Genomic DNA, 22,586 nt, shown 5'->3' with positions numbered 1-22,586 from the left:
CCCATGAATCAGTTTCCAACAAATCGCAGATCTACGGGGCGGAGTGAACGAATTCCATACGAAAGAACTCCAGCCAACCTGGTCTCCTAAAGAACGGCTATCATAGAACGCTTTTACAGTAAGCTTACCAGATTCTGCTGGGCTCCAGATACAAGAGTCAGACTCAGTCATAACTTCAACCCGATGCACTGCCGCCTGAACATCCATATGCAGAGATTGTAAGTTAACCCACGAGCCATTATGCCTAAAGTTAAGAATAGGCTCAAACAGATTGACTCGTGCAGAAGCAGGAATATTCATTTGCTCTGCAATAATGGGCTCTACCCACCTGTCAACCTAGAAATTGCGGATAGAACCTTCTCCAATCCACCAGACAGTATCAATCTTGATTTCCTCCAAAACGGCTCGCAGGGAGGACCAAATTGAAGAGTTAGAGATGTACTTTTTGGCAATCCCAGAAACCTCAAAAACACCATTTTTTACATATGAATCCCCTCCAATCACCTTTTTACCTTCCCAACACAACATTTTCCACTTCCACATACAACTTTTTCACTTCCTCATCTTCACTTCCCACATACACATTTTCCATTTCCACACACGAACTCTTCGATGCCTTATACAGCTTTTTCACTTTTCCATAAACCTACACAATAAATAAAATTAATTACACCTTCTTCTTCCTCCAAATCTTCCTATTTAACACCATTAACAGTCACATATCCCACACTCCATACCATTTGAACTCTCACCAATATCCTTTTAACTTGTTTTATTTCTTTTGTTTAACAATTGTTGTGATAGAATATGGGAAGAGAAAGAAAGGGTGTTAAGGTTCCGGCTAAGGAAACCGACTGAATGGAAGCGGCACGCCTAGCACGAGAGCAAGCCGAATCAAGCGCCCAACCACAAGCTTTACGTCCCACTGCCATCTCTAGGAGGGTGGGAGCTTCATTTGCCATCCTCAACAAAGATGAGGCAAAGTGATTCGAGGCCATCTCATATTCCCCATGTGAAGCATTTCCCTACTTTGACCGAGAGTTATTAATTGAAAAAGACTTGTTGGTTCCATTCATAGAGAAACTTGAGAGTCTGACGTGGAAAGATATGGCCAATGCATGTACCTTGGTCTACCCATCCTTTGTAGAAGAATTTTACACATCCTTGACGGGTGCGGATGAAGATAATGCTCGGTGGTTACACTTGAGATTGGTGGGGAGGCCCTTCTCACAAAACTCCAAATGGGTGAAGTACACATTAAAATGTCAAAAGACGGAGCAGTTTTCGAAAACAATCATACGGAGTGACGACTTCAATGTGACTAATATGAGGTCTAGTATGATTCAGGAACCAATCCTTTATCTTTTGTACAAATTTATTGCTTATATGTTTTGTGGCAAGACCGAGACAAACAAGGTGAACGAGAGGAAGCTCCATGCCCTTTTTGTAGAAAAACCAACATTGAGTGTGATATTGTGTTCCTTGTAGAGGAATTAATGAAAACAATGAATAAAAAGAAGAGGTCGGGGCTTGGTTTAGGCCATTGGGTAACTATTTTTGCCGAAAAATTATTGCTGAATGTTTCTTTTGTAGGTTTAGCATCTCTCGCCCCGAAACTCATTGATGCATCATTGTTAAAGGGGCTGAAATTGGGAGAAGCGGGTACATCTAACTAAGCACCCGGACCGCAACACGAGGAACACGGTGAGGAGCATAGAAAGGAGAAGGCCACCGTAGGTAGTTTTGGGGGACACTCTAAGGCCCGTACTAAGAGGCGAATTTCAACCAACACCCGGGCTTCCTTCAAATTTCATCCCACCTTGACATGATTGAAGCCCACAATATGGAGTACCATCAATTGATGCAACGGGGCTATGACTTGGCACAACAAAGTTATGAGATGGCCCAACGGAATGACGAGGCGGCGAATCGAAACACGCTCATACTCTAACAACTACTTGATAATCAAGCACAAGATCGGGCTAATGCACAAGCATTTTACGCTAACTTCGACTACTTCGTCCAAGGATATAATGATCAATTTGGGTTTGATTGGCCATCGCCACCACCACCACAGTGATGAGAAAGTTTTCTTTCCCATATTTTATTTCGTTTTTATGTTTTGTAATTTGTACTTTTGGAATTAGTACAAATTTTGTTCGTACAGAGGGGTGGCGGCACCTTCGCACTAGTGTTCGTGTGTGCTACTTTATTTCAGCATTTTGAATTATTTTATGTTGCTTTTATATGTTATTATACAATTTGTATTTGTTTCGTAACTTTTTATCGTTAAGTTTTATTCATTTTGTCAAGTTTTGTGGTGTTCTTAAGTTTGAGAAACTAGCTCCCACGATGTGTGGAATCACCCACACGTCGTGTGAATTAGTTTCCGAAAAGAAGAAACTGTTGCTTCTCGGCCACACGACGTTGCCATTTCCATACGTCGGGGGGAGACATCTGATATCGAGAGAATATAAACTCGCCATATGGAACTTAAGAGACACGAACCAGCATTCGGGGAAAGAGAACATGGCGCACCTCCACAGAAAAATAGACAATATGAATCATATTAGATACCTCGACTCGAGAAGTGTCAAAAGACACAGTCAAGGATCTTTATAGCAATCATGCTCGATTTTGTGAATATCAAGCTTGATATTTGAGCGTACGTTCACCTATCAATTGGTGACACATAGCACATCTCGCTCTTCAACTCATAACCATCTTCTACAGTTTGTCACATTATAAATAGAGTAAGCTCAGGTCTAGGTACACTACTTCATTCATTTCATTAAGCTTACATTACAACTTTTGATTTATTGTTGTGTTCATCCTCGAGAGTGAGTTAGCCAGACAACAACCCCTTTTAACCTTGTTTCTTTTCAATAGTAGGTTTCCAATAGGACGTTCAGGATTCAACCACATCAACTACTACCACTATTACCGTTTACCATGTATTATGAATTTTCCTCTCTGTTTTTTATTTTTCTATTGTAATTTTCGTTTGAAATTAATACTCCCTCCCTTTTTTATTATATGATGCTTTAGCTTTTTTAGTTTGTTCATTTTTATATGTCGTTTTATATTACCAATACACTTTTAATAATATTTTCTCTAATTTTTCCCTATTTATGGTAAGTGAGGGCTTTATCTATTAATGCAAATAATCTTAATTAAACTATAAAAATTAAGAAGAGAAGGAATTTTGCATAGAAATTGGAGATTTAGGAGAGAAATATTAAAAGTAGTCATTTTAGTAGTATCATTAATATTACATTGGGTTTGATAAAAAAAAAACCTTAAACGACTTATAAAAAAGAATAAATGGAGTATTAATAAAAAAATAAAAAAAATATTTTAAAAAATCGCCGTTGCCGGGGATCGAACCCAGGTCACCCGCGTGACAGGCGGGAATACTTACCACTATACTACAACGACTGAATGTTTGTCACCTTTTTGGTTTTAATCTTATCATCAACCTACTTAACAATCCTTTAAACTCATCATATAATATCATTTGTTCATATCAATTACATATGTTTGATATCCAAATTAAAAAGTTAGACAATTATTTGGACTTCCAAACATTGCAAAATACACTAATCAGTTAGTATTATATATTAGGGTAAATTCCAAAAACAACCCCTGTGGTTTGATGTTGTTCCAAAAAAACTCATGTGGTTTGTTTTTACAAAAAAAAAGGACTGTGGTTTGCGCCGTTAACCAAAAAACGGAAAATGGCTTAACGGTGTTAAAATGCTGACGTGGCACAAGGGTAAGGTTGGAAATTCGATTTTTTTAATTTTTCTTTTTTCTTTTTCTTTTTCTTTTTCTTTTTTCTTTTTCTTTTTCTTCTTCTTCCTCTCATCCTTCTTCTTCTCTCTCCTCCTTCATCTTCTTCCTTCTCCCTTCTTCTTATTCCTTCTTCTTCTTCTTCCTTCTCTCCTCCTCCTTCTTCCTTCTCTCCTCCTTCTTCTTCTTTCTTCTTCCTTTTTCTTCTTCCTCCTTCTTCTTCTTCTTTTTTTCTATTCTTTTTTTTAATTCCCTTACTCGAAGAAATCTGGAATTTTCCCGAAATCTGGAATTTTCAGATTTCGGGAAAATTCCAGATTTCTTCGGAAATCTGGAAATTTCCGAAACTTAAAAAAAAGAAAAAAATAAAGGAAGAAGAAGAGGGATGAAGAAGAAGAAGAATGGGGGTGGGGAGAAGGAAGAAGAAGGAAGAAGAAGAAGAAGAAGAAGAAGAAAGAGGAGGAGAAGAAGAAGAAGAAGAAGAAGAAGAAGAAGAAGAAGAAGAAGAAGAAGGAGGAGGAAAAGGAAAAGAAGAAAAAGAAAAAGAAAAAGAAAAATTAAAAAAAATAAAATTTCATAAATTTAAAAAAAAAAGAAGAGAAGAAAGAGGAGGAGAAGAAGAAGAAGAAGAAGAAGAAGAAGAAGAAGAAGAAGAAGAAGAAGAAGAAGAAGAAGAAGAAGAAGAAGAAGAAGAAGAAGAAGAAGAAGAAGAAGAAGAAGAAGAAGAAGGAAAAGAAGAAAAAGAAAAATTAAAAAAAATAAAATTTTTTTCCAACTCTACCCCTTGCCACATCAGCATTTATAACGGTGTTAAGCCCTTTTCCGTTTTTCGGGTAACGGCGTAAACCACAGTGCTTTTTTTTTGTAAAAACAAACCACATAGGTTTTTTTGAAACAACATGAAACCACAGGGGTTGTTTTTGGAATTTACCCTATATATTATATATATGGCGCTCATTTGATTTTTGACCTTATATGACATTTTTTTTTGTCTTTGGTTCTGCTTAGTTTTTTTTAATAAAAAAAAACTAAGCAGGACCAAAGACCAAAAAAAATTGTAAAGAGCTTTTTGAGATAAAATTAGAGGTTTGAGCCACTTTAAAGACTTTGACTAGTCAAATTTCTAATAATAGTGTTTGGTGAAGAGATGTTTGAAAGAGTTTATTGGATCCAAAAAAAACTAATTTTGAAAAAATTGGTTTTAAGAGATTTTTCAATTAGTTTATTGTGCCATCTTTGAATGACATTTTAGCCCCTAATTAATACTTTTTAATCCTAAATAAAGGTTTTACAATGTTCTTATTTGTCATTTTACACAAACAGGTATTAGCAATCATCTAAATATTAGGTAAATTACACCCATGGCCACTGAACTTCAATTCTTTCCGGTATGGCCATCGAACTTCACACGTTGTTACACCAGTGACCACCATCACAGTTGACCATCAATTTTCTACCGTTGACCCATAATATGACCGGATGTCTCTCTCCCTTCCCATTTCTCAATAATTTTCTATATATATATATATATATATGTATGTATATATATATATATATATATGTATATAGATATTTGGTTCTCTCTCTTCTATTTCCAACCCCTCACTTTGGCGCGCATTCACTCACTCACTCTCTCTCACTAGTTCTCTCTTTCCATCTCTGGGTTCTATCTGGGTTATACCTAGGTTCTATCTCATTCCATCTCTGGGTTCTCGTCTCTTTCACTCACTATGTCTTCCATGTCACAATCGACTTCATCCAATTTAAGAAAGTACGTATGCGATTGTGGGTTAGATTCTCCGTTAAAAACTTCATAGAGTGATTCAAACCCTAGTAGGAGATACTTCAATTGTAGGAACTATGGGGTAAGTAACTGGGGTTTGAGCTTTATATGGGTTGTTTTTTACTTAGGGTTTTTGGTCGAAATTAGGTTTTTTAAATTACCAATGTTTGACCTTGCAATATTGCAGCAACAGAATGCATACAAATTTTTTGTTTGGTTTGATCAGCCGACACAACCTCGAGCAAAATGTGTTATTCTTGATCTTTTGAGGAAGGTTGGCATGATCGAAAATGAATAGAGGGAAAAAGAAAGAGAACAGAGGGAGAAAGAATGAGGAACAACTGGTGAAGGATGCATTAAGCGCTGTAAATTTGGTGTTGTAATTTTTGTGTCTGTACTAGTTATTGTGTATGGGTTTGTCAAAATATAATGTGTCATGGGTATCTTGGGGTATTGGAATGGATTTGTATCTTTGTTGCTGAAATATGCATTCAATGAAATTGTATCTTTTTTGCTGAAATATGCATTCAATTAAATTGTATCTTTTTTTTTTGCTGAAATATTCATTCAATTACAGTTGGGACCTATAAATAATTTTCCAGATTTGGTACCTAAACAATCTTTAATTATACTGTCATTGGTACCTAAACTTATGGTTGATTGGTTGATGCTCATTCATTTGGTTGATGCCTGTAATTACACTGTAAATGGTACATAAACATGGCACGTTGATCATTGCATTATGTTCACTAATCAACCAAAAAATTGTTTATAAGTGCTTATTGTCATCCATATAAGTGCTTATTCTGTTTGGAAAAAAAAAACTATTTATGGTATATGATTATTTTGTGTTTAGCTGACAGAGAACAAATCAATGAAAGATATGATGCCTGTAATTACACAGTAATTGGTAACTAGAAACAAAAATATATTGTAATTGGTACCAAAATTTTTTTATCAGCTATTTTGTTTTAAACAAAAATGCATCAGCACAAACAATTATACCTAAAAAATGCAGAAGCACTTCTGTTTGAAACAAAAAAAAATTGTTTCAATACATTAGGACAAAAAAGTGTAGTAGCACAAAGGTTGAGGCAATGCACATGCCTAAAACCAACCCCGAAAAATTACACAAAATGTACACCCATTCCCAATATGCACATCTAAATTCTAAAACAAAATTATATCCATGGTTGAGATGTAGTGACATTGCTTCCTTAGGCAGTTGTAGATGTAGAACCTCTTCTACCCCGTCCTCTTCTACGAGATCCTCTTCCCCTATTTTGAGTTATGGTTGCATTGCTTCCTTATGCAGCATTGACGTTGATATGGCTTTTGTGAGCAGTAGTTACATTGATCTGGCATCCTTGTGCAGCATTAACATTGATTTGGCTTCCTTGAGCAACAAGTACATTGCTCTGGCTAGAACCCTGCTAAACAGTTGAAACGAATTAAAATAACAACACAAGTGAAACTGCTCCTTACATGGATCATTAAAATAACAACACAATCAATAAAATCACTAGCATGGATATAACTTGCTTGACAACACAACATTTCGAAGCTGTTGTATCCAAGAGAAGTTAAGCTAATGAAAGCTCAACATTATTTTCTTGAACACTTTGAGAAAATGACTCAAACTATTTGTCTTGTATAATATTGAATAAAGCAATATGTAGTATGTAAAAATAGAAACATATTAGTAATCATACAATTATGAAAAACAACATCCTTATCTGTATACTTAATCCTATTAAAATCATTAAAAAAAACAACCTAATTGAAAACTACTCCTTCCATTCCACAATACATGTCTTTCTAGAGAACTTTTTTTTGTTCCACAATATATGACACTTTGCTTCAATCTATGCACATTAATTTACTTTTACCAAATATACCCCTATTTAAGTTGACTTTGAAGGAAAATAGGCAAACGTTTGGCAGCGGAAATATAAAAATTTTAACCTTTTTCCATTAACCCAAGATCCGTTAATCGTTATTTCATATAAAGAGGGATAGAAGGAAATACCTTTTGATGTTCTATCTACCATTGCAATCGAAGTGCCCATAACTCTTACTTCGAGTTCCCGAGCACAAGACAAAAACACAATTCAAAACCAAGTTAGAATTCAACCGTATGAAAGCAATCAAGAATAGATTGCCTCTAATTAATCAACACAAGATCAAGGAATAGAGAAAGAGATTAATAATCAATTGAAACGGAAGGAAGCGGTGAATAATCTCGTCCTCAACAAGGGGGGTCGAAATTCTTCTCTTCGGTAGACTAGGGGTTAACCGAAATTTTACATATAAAGGGGGTATATATACTCTCTTGTATCTAAACCCTAGTTAGATAGAATTAGGTTATTGAATAAGAATTTAATTTGGAATATAATTCTTATTTATTATCTATAATTATATCTAAATATAAAGATAATAATAATAACCTTTTAGGATAATAATAGGAGCAATTTAATCTCATTAAACCTCCTAACTTATTTATCCTTTAATTAATTTAATTTACAATCATAATCTAATTAGGATTGCTTAAAATCAAATTAATTTCTTTATGTATTTTATACATAAAAATCGCCCCCCTTACTTACTGGGCCTTAGTGGACTCAGTTGGGCTTCCATCAATTAATTAACATCTGTTTCTCTTTTGGGCTCCAAGTCTTATGTGTGACTCATTAGGTTCTTATAGCCGTATGCAACTATTAAATTAATTTTCTCAGAATTATATTTAATCTTTGCATAACGGAATGAGTACGCAAAATGTGATTAGCAAATCCGAAACATTCCCCCAGAGCTATAAGAAGATAGGTTGATTCTGTCGTTGACCTTTCCGTATTAGTTACAGTATAATTCGATCCTTTATCAACTACATCCTTGAACCAAATCTTATAACTATGGATAATTTCAAGTCACATATAGCGAGACGTTCATTTTACTTGTACAGGCCGAGTTAACTCCAATTAGATAGGTTAAGTGAAATCTCTATTTCAAGTCTTAAGCTATCACCTTGCAAGGATTTAGAGTCAAGTCTTCCACAAGCGATCCTTGGACGTATCTCCCATTTATCGGGAGTGACAAATGCTCAATCCAATGTATAACTATCCTGCAATTACTTCCTGTGATACCTAACGTCTGCCGTTCACACTCTAGAGTCATCTCTGTTATGGATCGTGTTACAACAGGATCAAAGCATCACATTCTATAATCCAGAATCACTAACATTCCTTTGAGTCTGAGGATTACTTATACCTATTAATACCAATGAGATGAACAGGTGACAAGGATAAATCTACCCATCCTGTTATCTCAAGTCGGGTCCCTAATCCTAATGAACTCCCTTTCATTGGATCCATGTAACTGTCCAGATATCTGCATATCTGAAGCTTGTGAGATCAGCTTTCTGTCTCGACAGAAGACATTGTTACATGCAAATCTCAACAGTGATATGCCAATCCTATTTCTAAACATATTACTTGACTTGGGGTAGTTTTAAGTTTATTAGTTTATTATAAAGTATCGTCTCACTTCATGCTTGTATGAACACTTTATAATCACTTTAAACAAACTTAGGGATTTCCTTTTATTAGACTTATTTAGTTCTTAAAAGAGATTGTCTTTATATAGTTATGAAACCATATCTTATTAAAACAAATGATGTAAAGAACACTTCATTTACATTAAGTTTATATCCTAGAACAATTGTCTATAGGACACTAAACCCCAACAGACTTTTGGTCTTGGGAATATATAAAGTTGCTAGTGGATCCAATTAATACAAGGGTAACAAAGTCGTTTACTTAAAATTAATTGCATTTCTTAATTAGTGTGCATTAACCTTAAAAGACATGTATTGTGGAACAGAGTGAGTATTTGTCACTGGACTGTAGCAAAAAAAAACAAAATGAAATTAGAACAAAACTCGCAGCAGTTCACTACACTCGCAACAACAACAGTTCACCAGACTCCACCAATTCATTAAACTCGCAGGAACAACAAACTTTGATCATTGAAAATGAAATTAGAACAAAATGCAGAAACTTTAACCATGTTGGAGTCCATAATGTCCAAATACAGAAATCAATCTTGCATAAAGTTCTATGAATTCTTTATTTTGGTTGTACATTTTCCTAACTAGTTAAGATTTTAGTTTATCAAGGGTAAATAACAAAACAAGTGACTAAATAATTGAATAGCAGCACAAGTGACTAAATAACAGCACAAGTGAATAGCAACACAAGTGACTAAATAACAACGCAAGTGACTAAATAGCAGCACAAGTGACTAAATAATTGAAACCAACATTGAACTTACATCCATCATCCATCTGACAGTTGTTGGTCCAACATGAGCGGGTGTGGTATTTCCCTATGATGATGTCGATGCCTTACAACTCTTTCTATTATGATTTTTACCTCCACACTTACTGCATGACATGTAGACCATGATTTTCCTGCTTATTCCTCTCTTCAATCCAGCTACTTCAATCTCTTCCTATTCCTTTCTCCTTGCTCTTTTCTTTCGACCTCTTTTTGTCTTAACCGAAGACATATGTATGACTTATGGATGGCCTTCTACTATCAGCCATTGATCATGGCCATTAATTGGCTCAATATAATAGTTGTATACCTTCTTATAAGTATCAATACTATAGATGTCAGCTAAGTAATCTTCATGGCGTTCATTTTGCTCTACAATTACAGCCACAACATGACAGCAAGAGATTCTATTGAGCTTCCATCTCCTTCATGTGTATGTCTTATCTCCCAAATCAACCATGAACTGCTCGCCACCACGACTCACTTGCACCCTAGTGCTACCAGAGAAAACATATGAGTATGACTCTGCCAACTGTTTAGATTTTTCTAGACGCTTTATGATTTTTGGGCACCACTCGTAGTTGTATTGCTTGCTCCAGTCACTTTTTTTTATTTCACCCTTCTCATCATTTTAATTCTGATTAACTAAAACATTGCTATCAGACCTTTATCCCTTGCATCTAGAATGTACTTATTAAATGATTCACAGATGTTATTTAGCAAAATATCGCACTGGGCTGTGACAGTGACAAATGCCATTGACCAATGCTGACTAGGCCTTTCCCTCAACCATGCTCTAGCATCTAGTGATTGTGCTTCAATTTTTTCTACCCACTTATTTAATTGAGCCTCATAAGGTGGCCGAGCAGAATTCTATAACAGGTCTTTAAGTTCCTTCCCTTTGAACCTTTGCCTAAAGTTTGCGTGCATATGGCGTACACATAACCTGTGAGCAGCATACGAAAATAATGTCTCCACTGCGCCAATCATCCCCTGTAAAATAGAACATTATGTTGGAGTTTAGTGTCCTAAAGACAATTGTTTTAAGATATTAATATTAATGAATAAATTGTTTATTTGATCAATTGTTTAATCAGATATATAGCATTAAAATATAACTATATATAAAGGCAAGAATCTTTCATAAAGAAAGTAACCCTAAGTTTATTTAAGTAGTAATAAAGTGTTCATACAAGCATGAAGTGAGACTGTACTTTATAATAGACCAATAAACTTAAAGTAAACCCAAGTCAAGTAATATGTTATAGGGGTTGGCATATTGCTGTTGAGACTTGCATGTAACAGTGTTTTCTATCAGGACAGAAAGCTGATCTCACAAGCTTTAGATATTCGGATATCTAGACAGTTACATGGATCCGGTGAAGGAGTTCATTAGGATTGGGACCCGACTTGAGATAACAGAATGGATTGATTTATCTAATGTGTCAACTGTTCATCTCATTGGTATTAGTAGATATAACTAATCCTTAGACTCAAACATTCGTTAATTAGTGATTTTGGATTATGGAGTCTGATACTTTGATTCTGTGGGAGCACGATCAAATAGGTGAGAGCTTGGGGTGTGTGAGAGCAGGGTTGGGTATCACACAAAGTAATTGCAGAATAGTTAATGTCAGATTGAGCATTCGTCACTCCCGATAAGTGGGAGATATATCCAAATGGCCGCTTGTGGTGAATTGACTGAAATCCTTGCAAGGTGATATAGTTAAGAGTAAAAATGAACATTTCACTTAACTTATCTTTTCAGAGTGAATTCAACCTGTACAAGTAAAACCGGACTCTTCGTTATATGTAACCTTGACACATTCCATGGTTATAAGGAATTGACCGACAGGATATAGTTGATGAAGGATCGTATTATACTGTACCTAATACAGAAAGGTTAACGTCAATTATCAACCTGACTTCTTAATTGTTTTGGGAGAATATCATAGGTTCTGCTAGTAACAGCTCGCGACGGTATTCCGTTATATATATGTTGAAATTAATCGTGATGAATAATTTCAAAGGATATATACGGCTAGTGGCAATAAAAAACCTAATGGGTCCGCATATGGGACTTGGAATCGGAGGACGAAAACGTAATTAGCGGGACATAGACACATGGGCCGAAATTTATATATTAGTTAGGGATATTGATTTAGTTTAATAATTGTAATTAGATTATGATTATAAATTAAACTAAAGAATTATCTGATAATATTAATTGGATGTTTTATGCAATTAAAACTCTAATTAATTATCCCTAACATTAATTAATTATTAATTTGATTAATAATAATTATCTAAATATAATTAGTTATTGTTTAGATAATATTAAAGTATTTATTTAATTATCTAATTAGGAATCCTATTCAGAATAAGATTCCAATTAATTAAATTCCTAACACAACTGGGATTAGGGTTTTGGAAGTCTATAAATAGACCCATAACCTCAGAATTTCGGCTAACACACTATACAAGAGGAGAAGGAATTGTTCTGTCGTCGTCTCGGCTAATTTACTTTATTTCTTACTCCCTCTTTGATCTCGTATCGATTTCTGTTAGAGGTAATCATTGCGATTGCTATTCATTAAAGGTTGATTACTGATTAGTTTTGTTTTTTTTGTTGAATCAAACGTTCGTGGTTCACGAGTTGATAATAACAAGTTGTGGCACTTCGTTTGCAACGGTAGATAGTTCTTCAATAAAGGTATTACTTTCTATCCCTCTTTATATGAAATAACAATTAACAGATCTTGGAAAAGGGAAATAGATAAAATAGATAAAATTTTATTATTCCACTATGCATAGGCTTATCTATTTTCCTACATTGGTATCAGAGCCTATGTTAATCTGTTATTTCATATATGTAAATAAAAGGGTTATTCAATCAGATTGAATAGATTTATTGTTAGGATAAATTAATTAATCGGTTAGTTCAATTAATCTAACGATAAATAAGTTTTGATTACTTGTTAATTCAAACTGATTATGCGTAGTTCCTGATTATTTCGGTTGATAATCGTTTAAACAAAACCTAAAGGTTTTATAGTTAGATAATTAAAACGTTTTGTTTTATTAAATCTAAAAGATAAAACTGTTTTAATATTCTGAAAATTGTTTTGAAACTGTTTTAGAACAATTATATATATATATATATGTATGTATTTAATTAAAAAAATATATATCAATAGCTGTTCGGGGTCGATGCCGCAAGGCGGCGACCCCGACCGCTATTGCGACTGGTTGCGGCCTTGCGGCAGCAACCAGTAGCGGCTGGCCGCTAGCTGCTGCCCTACGGCAGCAGCTATGCCAAAGCGTCGGGCCGATTAAATCGGCCCAGCCCAATCATTGGTACTGGTTTTTTTAAAAGTGTCACTACACCATAGATGGTCTGTTGCAACACCGAACAAGTGTTGGCTAAAGTCATTATTGTGTTGCTATAGACATATAGGCAACATTTTTTGCCAAAAAAACGTGTTGCATTTTTGCACGTTGCCAAAGATGTCATTTGCAACATTTTTTCACATTTTTAGCAACATCGATACAAGTGTTGCTACTCGTATCTATGGCAACATTTTCCTACCCTATGGCAACTAAAATGAAAATGTTGCCTAAATCATAGACCAGATATATATATGTTAAACATGTTTTAAAAGACCCGTTTTAAATATAGATATATATATGTTTCAAATATAATATTTTGTTTTAATTATCAAAATCAATTTATTTAAAAGTTTGTTTTACCTAAATATTTGATATAAGTAATTCAAAGCATTAAATGAATTATACGAATTAATTAGGATATGCATAATTAAAATTGGATGAAAATTAATTTAAGTTGTTAATTTGATTAACTCAAATATTACATAAATAGTTTATGTAATCAACCAATTAAATTTAATTTAATTGAGTCTATGCATGTTTGGCATTATGGACATATTAGACCCTCTAGAATAGTTATTTAGTCTTTTGGTATTTAAATAGGACCTGCGTGTCCTACCTTCTCTTACTCTCTATTGTATTTCTCTTCTCATCCAAATCCCTTCAAGTAAACTTAGAGATATGTCCATAATTGTCAATGTTGAATGTATGAATGTTTGATATGTGCTAAAGCAAATCAAGACTAGGTTAGATTATGAGACTTAAATAAAATCCCTCACTAATCAAAAGTTAAGTAAATAAGCAAGTTATTAAAATCAGTTGACCCTCCCTAATATTATAATTCAGCCGGCAGTACTGGGGGCCTTTGGGTTGTTGAGTAAACTCAAACTCGGGGTCTTATGGTAACACCTGAATTATCGAAAAATTGTTTTTCACGAATATGGGGTAATGCTTAAATTAGGATAGAATAATTGGATGAGTAAACTCATGTTGTTCTAACCTAATGGGCAATATGGTTGGGATTGATAGACGACACATATCAGTTACTAATATGGTTAGTAACCCAACAACCTAGAAATCACATGTTTTGATGTGATTGATTACATGAATCTACCTAATGAATGAAACTAGCTTGTTGAGTAAACTCAAGGTGAAATTTCAGGAGTTAGGATTCTAGCTCACTAAAGGAATTGTGAATATCCTACGAATTAATATAGAGGGTTATTAATTTGGTAAAATAGTGGGAGCAATTTAAAACATAAAAGTCCAACGTATTTAAATTGTAAGTGAATTAAATAAGTGAATAACATCCGTCACTTTTCTCACTCTCAGGTTAATTTTATCAAATCGTACTCTAAAAACAATCATGTCGAAAACCGATCTAAGAAATATCCTTACCGATAACAAGTTGAATGGTTCAAACTTCACCGACTGGTTTCGTAACCTCAAAATTGTTTTGAAGTTTGAAAAGATAGGGTATGTACTGGATACATCGATACCCGTTCTTCTGGCCGATGATGCACCCATTGAAGAGATTGATGCCTATCAGAAGCATAAATCCGATGATGAACACGCTGGGTGCATCATACTTGCATCGATGACACCAGATCTGCAAAGGCAACATGAGGAGATGGATGCATATTCTATTGTCATGCACTTAAAGGAGTTGTTTGGAAAACAGACTCGGTGCAAACGTTTTGAGATATCAAAACTGTTGTTTCACTGCAGGATGCAAGAGGGCACATCTGTTATGACACATTGTGTCAAGATGATTGGCTATATCACCAAACTTTCAAGTATTGGCTTTGCGATGGATCATGAACTAAGTGTAGACTTGTTTCTTCAATCCCTCCCGGATAGTTATTCACAGTTCACTATGAACTACCAAATGAATGACTTACATACCTCTCTTGAAGAGCTTGCCAGTATGCTCAAAACTGTTGAGCCCAACCTGAAGAAAGATAAGGTGGTACCCGCTCTTGTGATTGAGGGATCAAAGAAGATGAAAGGGAATTTTCCCAATCCTAAATATCCCAAGAAGAACAAGGGAGGCAAGTCAGCCCAGGCCAAAGGAAAGCAAGTCAAGAAGCCCAAAGGGGGATGCCACTTCTGTGGTAAAGATGGGCATTGGAGGAGAAATTGCAAGGAGTACCTAGCTTCTCTCAAGAAGGGAAAGGACGGTGCTTCAACTTCTGGTATGTTCTATATTGAAATTAACTCAATTTCGCAGTCTGAATCTTAGGTATTAGATACCGGGTGTGGATCTCATATTTGTATGAATATGCAGGAACTAAAGCAGACTAGGGAATTGAAGAAATGGGACATAAACTTGCGAGTTGGAAATGGTGCAAGGGTTGCCGCACTCGCAATTGGGAACTATGATCTGCATCTACTATCAGGACTTGTAGTAGTGTTAAGGAACTGTTTGTATGTTTCAGATATGTCTCGTAACATTATTTCCATTAGCTGTCTAGTAGAAGATGGCTTTCATGTTTCAATTAAGAACAATAATTGCGAATTTTATAGAAACAAAGTTTTCTATTTTTCAGGAATATCATTGAATGGGATTTATATTCTGAATGATAAAGTTTCTGCTTTGACAATTGATACCAAAAGACTTAGATTAGATAATTCAACTTACTTGTGGCATTGTCGTTTAGGCCATATAAACCAGAGACGCATGCTTAAGCTACATCAAGATGGGCTTATAGACTCAATTGATTGGGAATCAATGGGAACATGCGAGTCATGTTTAAAAGGAAAAATGACAAAGACACCCTTTAGCAATAAAGGTCAGCGTGTATTAGACACTCTAGGATTAATACATTCAGATGTATGTGGTCCTATGTCAGTCCAAACAAGAGGAGGATTCAGATACTTCATTAGCTTCATAGATGATCATACCAGATATGGTTATATCTATTTGATGAAGCACAAGTCAGAAGCTTTTGAGAAATTCAAATGCTTTAAGAATGAAGTTGAGAATCAAACAGGAAAGACTATCAAGATACTTCAATCTGATCGAGGTGGAGAATATCTTTCTGAATAATTTATGAGTTATCTAAATGAATGTGGAATATGCTCACAATGGACACCTCCTTATACACCATAACACAATGGTGTATCAGAAAGGAGAAATCGCACCTTACTAGATATGGTACGATCCATGATGAGCACCACTTCTCTTCCAAAATCATTCTGGGGCTATGCCTTAGAAACTGCCCTATTTACCTTAAACCGAGTTCCAACCAAATCCGCCAGTTTCATGAGAATATGGGGATGTTCAGCATACGTCAAATGTATTGTGTCAGATAAATTAGATCCCAAATCTGACAAGTGTTTCTTCATTGGATACCCAAAGGAAACTATGGGATATTACTTTTATCATCCAGATGACCAAAAGGTAATAGTATCCAAACATGCGGTGTTTCTAGAGAAAGAGTTTCTGGAAGAAACACAGAATGGAAGCGTGATTGAACTTGAGGAAGTTCAAGAGGAAGCACATGTTGAAAGCACGAAAAAAGTTGAACCCGAACCCGTTTCACTAGATGAAACACAAGTGTCATATCCCACTCGTAGGTCTCAAAGAATTCGTGAACTCCCAATTAGATATGGTTTTCTAGTGGGAGATGACGAACTGGTTCCCGTGTTAGACGATGAACCCGAAACCTACGAAGATGCTCTTACTAGTCTAGAATCTAAAGCATGGCTTGAAGCCATGAATTCTGAAATGGACTCCATGTATACTAACCAAGTGTGGACTTTGGTTGATCCATCCGAAGGGATAAAACCCATTGGGTGCAGGTGGATCTTCAAGAAGAAGACAGACATGGATGAAAGGTTAGTACCTACAAAGCTAGGTTAGTAGGAAAAGGATATCGTCAAAGGCAAGGTGTTGACTATGAAGAGACTTTCTCTCCAGTAGCCATGTTCAAATCCATCAGAATATTGCTTGCAATTGCCGCTCATTTTGATTATGAGATTTGGCAAATGGATGTGAAAACAACTTTCCTAAATGGAAACCTACTTGAGGATGTATACATGATGCAACCTGAAGGTTTCATGTCGAAGAATGCAACCAAGATTTGCAAACTTCAAAGGTCCATTTATGGACTCAAGCAAGCATCTAAAAGCTGGAACAAACGTTTTGATGAAACCATAAAACAATTTGGTTTCGAACAAAACTCAGAAGAGGCTTGTGTTTACAAGAAGACAAGTGGGAGCTCAGTCGTTTTCTTAGTACTATATGTTGATGATATACTACTTATGGGAAATGATGTTGCAATGTTGCAAACAGTAAAAGTTTGGTTATCGAGTAATTTCTCCATGAAAGACTTGGGAGAAGCAGCCTACATCTTAGGGATTAAGATCTATCGGGATAGATCAAAGAGACTGCTCAGACTGTCCCAGTCTACATATATTGACAAAGTCCTAAAGCGTTTTGACATGCATGAATCGAAAAGAGGGAACTTACCAATGGTCCATGGTGTCAAGTTATCAAATAGTCAATGTCCTAAAACAGACAGTGACAAGAATCGCATGGCTGTAATTCCTTACTCCAGCACGGTTGGTTCGATCATGTATGCTATGCTTTGCACTAGACCTGATGTGGCGTTCACATTGAGTATGACGAGCCGATATCAAGGGAATCCGGGATTTTATCACTGGATTGCTGTCAAGAACATTCTTAAGTATCTTAAAAGAACTAAAGACATGTTCCTCATATATGGACAAGGAGAATTGAAAATTGAAGGATATTCAGATGCTAGTCATCTGACTGATGAAAATGATTATAGATCCCAATCAGGATACCAGTTTATCCTGAATGGAGGTTCAGTTAGTTGGAAGAGTTCCAAGCAAGGAAGTGTTGCTTTCTCGTCAACTGAATCAGAGTACATCGCAGCTGCAGAAGCGACAAAGGAGGCTGTTTGGATTAGGAAGTTCATAACAGAACTAGGAGTGGTACCTGACATTGTGAATCCCATTACTCTGTACTGTGATAACAATGGAGCCATTGCACAAGCAAAGGAACCACGGTCTCATAATGCATCCAAACATTATCTCAAGTGATATCATCTCATTAGGGAGATCATAGCCAGGGGAGATGTGAGAATAGAAAAGGTGCCCACTGAGGACAGCGTTGCAGATCCGTTGACATTGTGAATCCCATTACTCTGTACTGTGATAACAATGGAGCCATTGCACAAGCAAAGGAACCACGGTCTCATAATGCATCCAAACATTATCTCAAGTGATATCATCTCATTAGGGAGATCATAGCCAGGGGAGATGTGAGAATAGAAAAGGTGCCCACTGAGGACAACGTTGCAGATCCGTTGACCAATCCATTACCACAAAGAGCTCACGATAGACATCTTAGTTCTTCTGGTATTAGTTTCAGGAACAATTGGCTTTAGTCCAAGTGGTAGAATGTTGGAGTTTAGTGTCCTAAAGACAATTGTTTTAGGATATTAATATTAATTAATAAATTATTTATTTGATCATTTGTTTAATCAGATATATAGCATTAAAATATAACTATATATAAAGGCAAGAATCTTTCATAAAGAAAGTAACCCTAAGTTTATTTAAGTAGTTATAAAGTGTTCATAAAAGCATGAAGTGAGACTGTACTTTATAATAGACCAATAAACTTAAAGTAAACCCAAGTCAAGTAATATGTTATAGGGATTGGCATATTGCTGTTGAGACTTGCATGTAACAGTATTTTCTGTCGAGACAGAAAGCTGATCTCACAAGCTTTAGATATTCGGATATCTAGACAGTTACATGGATCCGGTGAAGGAGTTCATTAGGATTGGGACCCGACTTGAGATAACAGAATGGATTGATTTATCTAATGTGTCAACTGTTCATCTCATTGGTATTAGTAGGTATAACTAATCCTCAGACTCAAACATTCGTTAATTAGTGATTCTGGATTATGGAGTCTGATACTTTGATTCTATGCGAGCACGATCCAATAGGTGAGAGCCTAGGGTGTGTGAGAGCAGGGTTGGGTATCACACAAAGTAATTGCAGAATAGTTAATGTCAGATTGAGCATTCGTCACTCTCGATAAGTGGGAGATATATCCAAATGGCCACTTGTGGTGAATTGACTGAAATCCTTGCAAGGTGATACAGTTAAGAGTAGAAATGAACATTTCACTTAACTTATCTTTTCAGAGTGAATTCAACTTGTACAAGTAAAACCGAACTCTTCGTTATATGTAACCTTGACACATTCCATGGTTATAAGGAATTGACCGACAGGATATAGTTGATGAAGGATCGTATTATACTGTACCTAATACAGAAAGGTTAACATCAGTTATCAACCTGACTTCTTAATTGCTCTGGGGGAATATTATAGGTTCTACTAGTAACAGCTCGCGACGGTATTCCATTATATATATGTTGGAATTAATCATGATGAATAATTTCAAAGGATATATACGGCTAGTGGCAATAAAGAACCTAATGGGTCGCATATGGGACTTGGAATCGGAGGAAGAAAACGTAATTACCGGGACATAGACACATGGGCCGAAATTTATATATTAGTTAGGGATATTGATTTAGTTTAATAATTGTAATTAGATTATGATTATAAATTAAACTAAAGAATTATCTGATAATATTAATTGGATGTTTTATGCAATTAAAACTCTAATTAATTATCCCTAACATTAATTAATTATTAATTTGATTAATAATAATTATCTAAATATAATTAGTTATTGTTTAGATAATATTAAAGTGTTTATTTAATTATCTAATTAGGAATCCTATTCATAATAAGATTCCAATTAATTAAATTCCTAACACAACTGGGATTAGGGTTTTGGAAGTCTATAAATAGACCCCTAACCTCAGAATTTGGGCTAACACACTATACAGGAGGAGAAGGAATTGTTCCGTCGTCGTCTCGGCTAATTTACTTTATTTCTTACTCCCTCTTTGATCTCGTATCAATTTCTGTTAGAGGCAATCATTGCGATTGCTATTCATTAAAGGTTGATTACTGATTAGTTTTGTTTTTGTGTTGAATCAAATGTTCGTGGTTCACGAGTTGATAATAACAAGTTGTGGGCACTTCGTTTGCAACGGTAGATAGTTCTTCAATAAAGGTATTACTTTCTATCCCTCTTTATATGAAATAACAATTAGCAGATCTTGGAAAAGGGAAATAGATAAAATTTTATTATTCCACTATGCCTAGGCTTGTCTATTTTCCTACACATTAGTTATATATATCCAATGGTTTTTGCCAGAAGTTCATATGAAGAACATTACTTTATGCCTATCGGACATAAATGTCCAATTGCTGCTTACATTTATCTCTAAATCATCAGCAATGAGCTTTAAGAACCAAGTCCATGTCTCTTTACTCTCTGTTTCAACCATTCCATACGTGATGGGGAAAATATAGTCATTTGGATCAATTCCAACTGCTGATAGAAGTTATCCCGCATATATACCCTTCAACCAACACCCATCCAAGCAAGTTAAAGGCCTACAACCTGCCTTGAAAGCATTTTTCAATGCACCCAGGCACATGTAAATGCTAATAAGTATTAAGGAAACATTATCTGAATATATTATCATATTGTGATCGTTCATCACCAATGACCATTTCAAGTGCTTAAGATTTTTCTCTATACACCTTCAATAAGGAAACAGTCAGACTTTTTTTCCCTTTTCAATCTTTCAAGCAAACCAATTACTTTGTAGTCATGGTCGATCCTAATATCCTCCAAATAATGCTCGGCAATCCAATGTTGAGTTAGGTGAAAGTTCTTATGCACCTTTGGACATGTGTGCTCAAAATTCGTAGACTTGATTTGGAAGGTTTGATTTGCTCAAAATTTGTGTTCTTGCATAATGCACAAATCGTGTCTTTCTCATTGGGATTGAACCATATTTGCCACCTACAAGAATCATTTATAGTGTGTCATTAAAGATACATATACACTATAATAATTAAACATACACAACATAACATGTAACTCAGCTGACCTGTTGTTGGTTCCATAGTTTTTGCAAGCTTCATTGAACTGCCTACCATTATCAAACAACATTCCAATTCGAAAATATGGATTTTGTATGTCATTAACACTAAATTCTGGGAATCGTTTATGGTTGTCATCATCTGAATTCCTATCCATATGTAACTCATCTTCATCCTCAGACTCGGACTCATTGTCAGCAACTTCAAAGTTCATGGATGAGTCCATACCAGTAGCCCTAGGAATTGATCCAATTCCCCTACTTATTCCCAATGGGTTTCCACTTTTTGCATTTCTCACCCCTTCAGCTAAATCTTCATCACCATCTTGTAAGGGATAATGCTCGTCAATGAATTCGTCTGTGTCCTCACTATGTTAAGTTTGATCAGCTACTGGCTCAGTTTCACATTCTGCACTTAACACTTCCATACTTGGTGCACTTGACACTTCCACATTTGGTGCTCTCGACATCTCCACGTTTGAGATCACTGACTCATCCAGTGTAGCCAAATAGTTATCAAACCACTTATTCATATCAAACAATGGTGCAGTTGGTTCAGCATTACCCTCAGTCTGCTCAGTTGCTTAAGGTTCAGTTATAGGTTCATGTTCAATTGCTTCAGCTACATGTTCAGTTGCTTCAGCTGTATGTTCAGATACTTCAGGTTTAGTTGCTTCAGGTCCAGATACTTCATGTTCAATTGCTTCATGATCATTTGGCCATTCATCATGCATATTTGCATCATCTTCATGCCACCCTAACAATAAATGGCATGTAGTACCATTTGTGCCTTCAGGTTTACGTCGCTTACACGGTCTCAAAACATGTACATTCTCCTCTTCAATCTCCTCTATTACGACTGTACTGTGAACTCCATGCGCCTGCTGTAACAGAAGTTTCTCCTTCTCAATCTCTTAGACGGTCACTTTCTTCACATACAAGTTTATGATTTCACCACTCGTACCCACAATGGAATATTATATACATCGACATCATTTCCTAAAATCTTTAGGTCTTCCAAATTATAGACTTAACGATGACTCTTCCAATAGTACCTCAGAGTTCCTTGGCAGTCGATTGCTTTCAACCTATTGTCAATTGCTACCAAGGACAATGTGTCCCAATGAGCGTCAAACCATACATACTTCTTGCCCTCCGAATAATTGTATTCACCAAGATAACCATCGTACTATATGTCGATATCAAAATATCCATCCTCTGGATTTGCATACACATGCATATATTACCACAACTATCACCACAACTAAGCTATCAACACAA

The 22,586-nt window shown here is 35.5% G+C and overlaps 1 non-coding gene across 1 annotated transcript; it reads right to left on the bottom strand.

Moving 5' to 3' along the window:
* Positions 1-3,366: 3,366 nt before the first annotated feature.
* TRNAD-GUC (transfer RNA aspartic acid (anticodon GUC)) lies at positions 3,367-3,438 on the bottom strand. Its single transcript has one exon. It is a non-coding gene; the product is annotated as a tRNA-Asp (tRNA).
* Positions 3,439-22,586: the final 19,148 nt, after the last annotated feature.

The sequence above is a fragment of the Euphorbia lathyris genome, chromosome 3, assembly GCF_963576675.1.
Source record: "Euphorbia lathyris chromosome 3, ddEupLath1.1, whole genome shotgun sequence".
Classification (NCBI taxonomy): Eukaryota; Viridiplantae; Streptophyta; class Magnoliopsida; order Malpighiales; family Euphorbiaceae; genus Euphorbia; species Euphorbia lathyris.
This window is presented reverse-complemented; position numbering and strand designations above follow the sequence as displayed.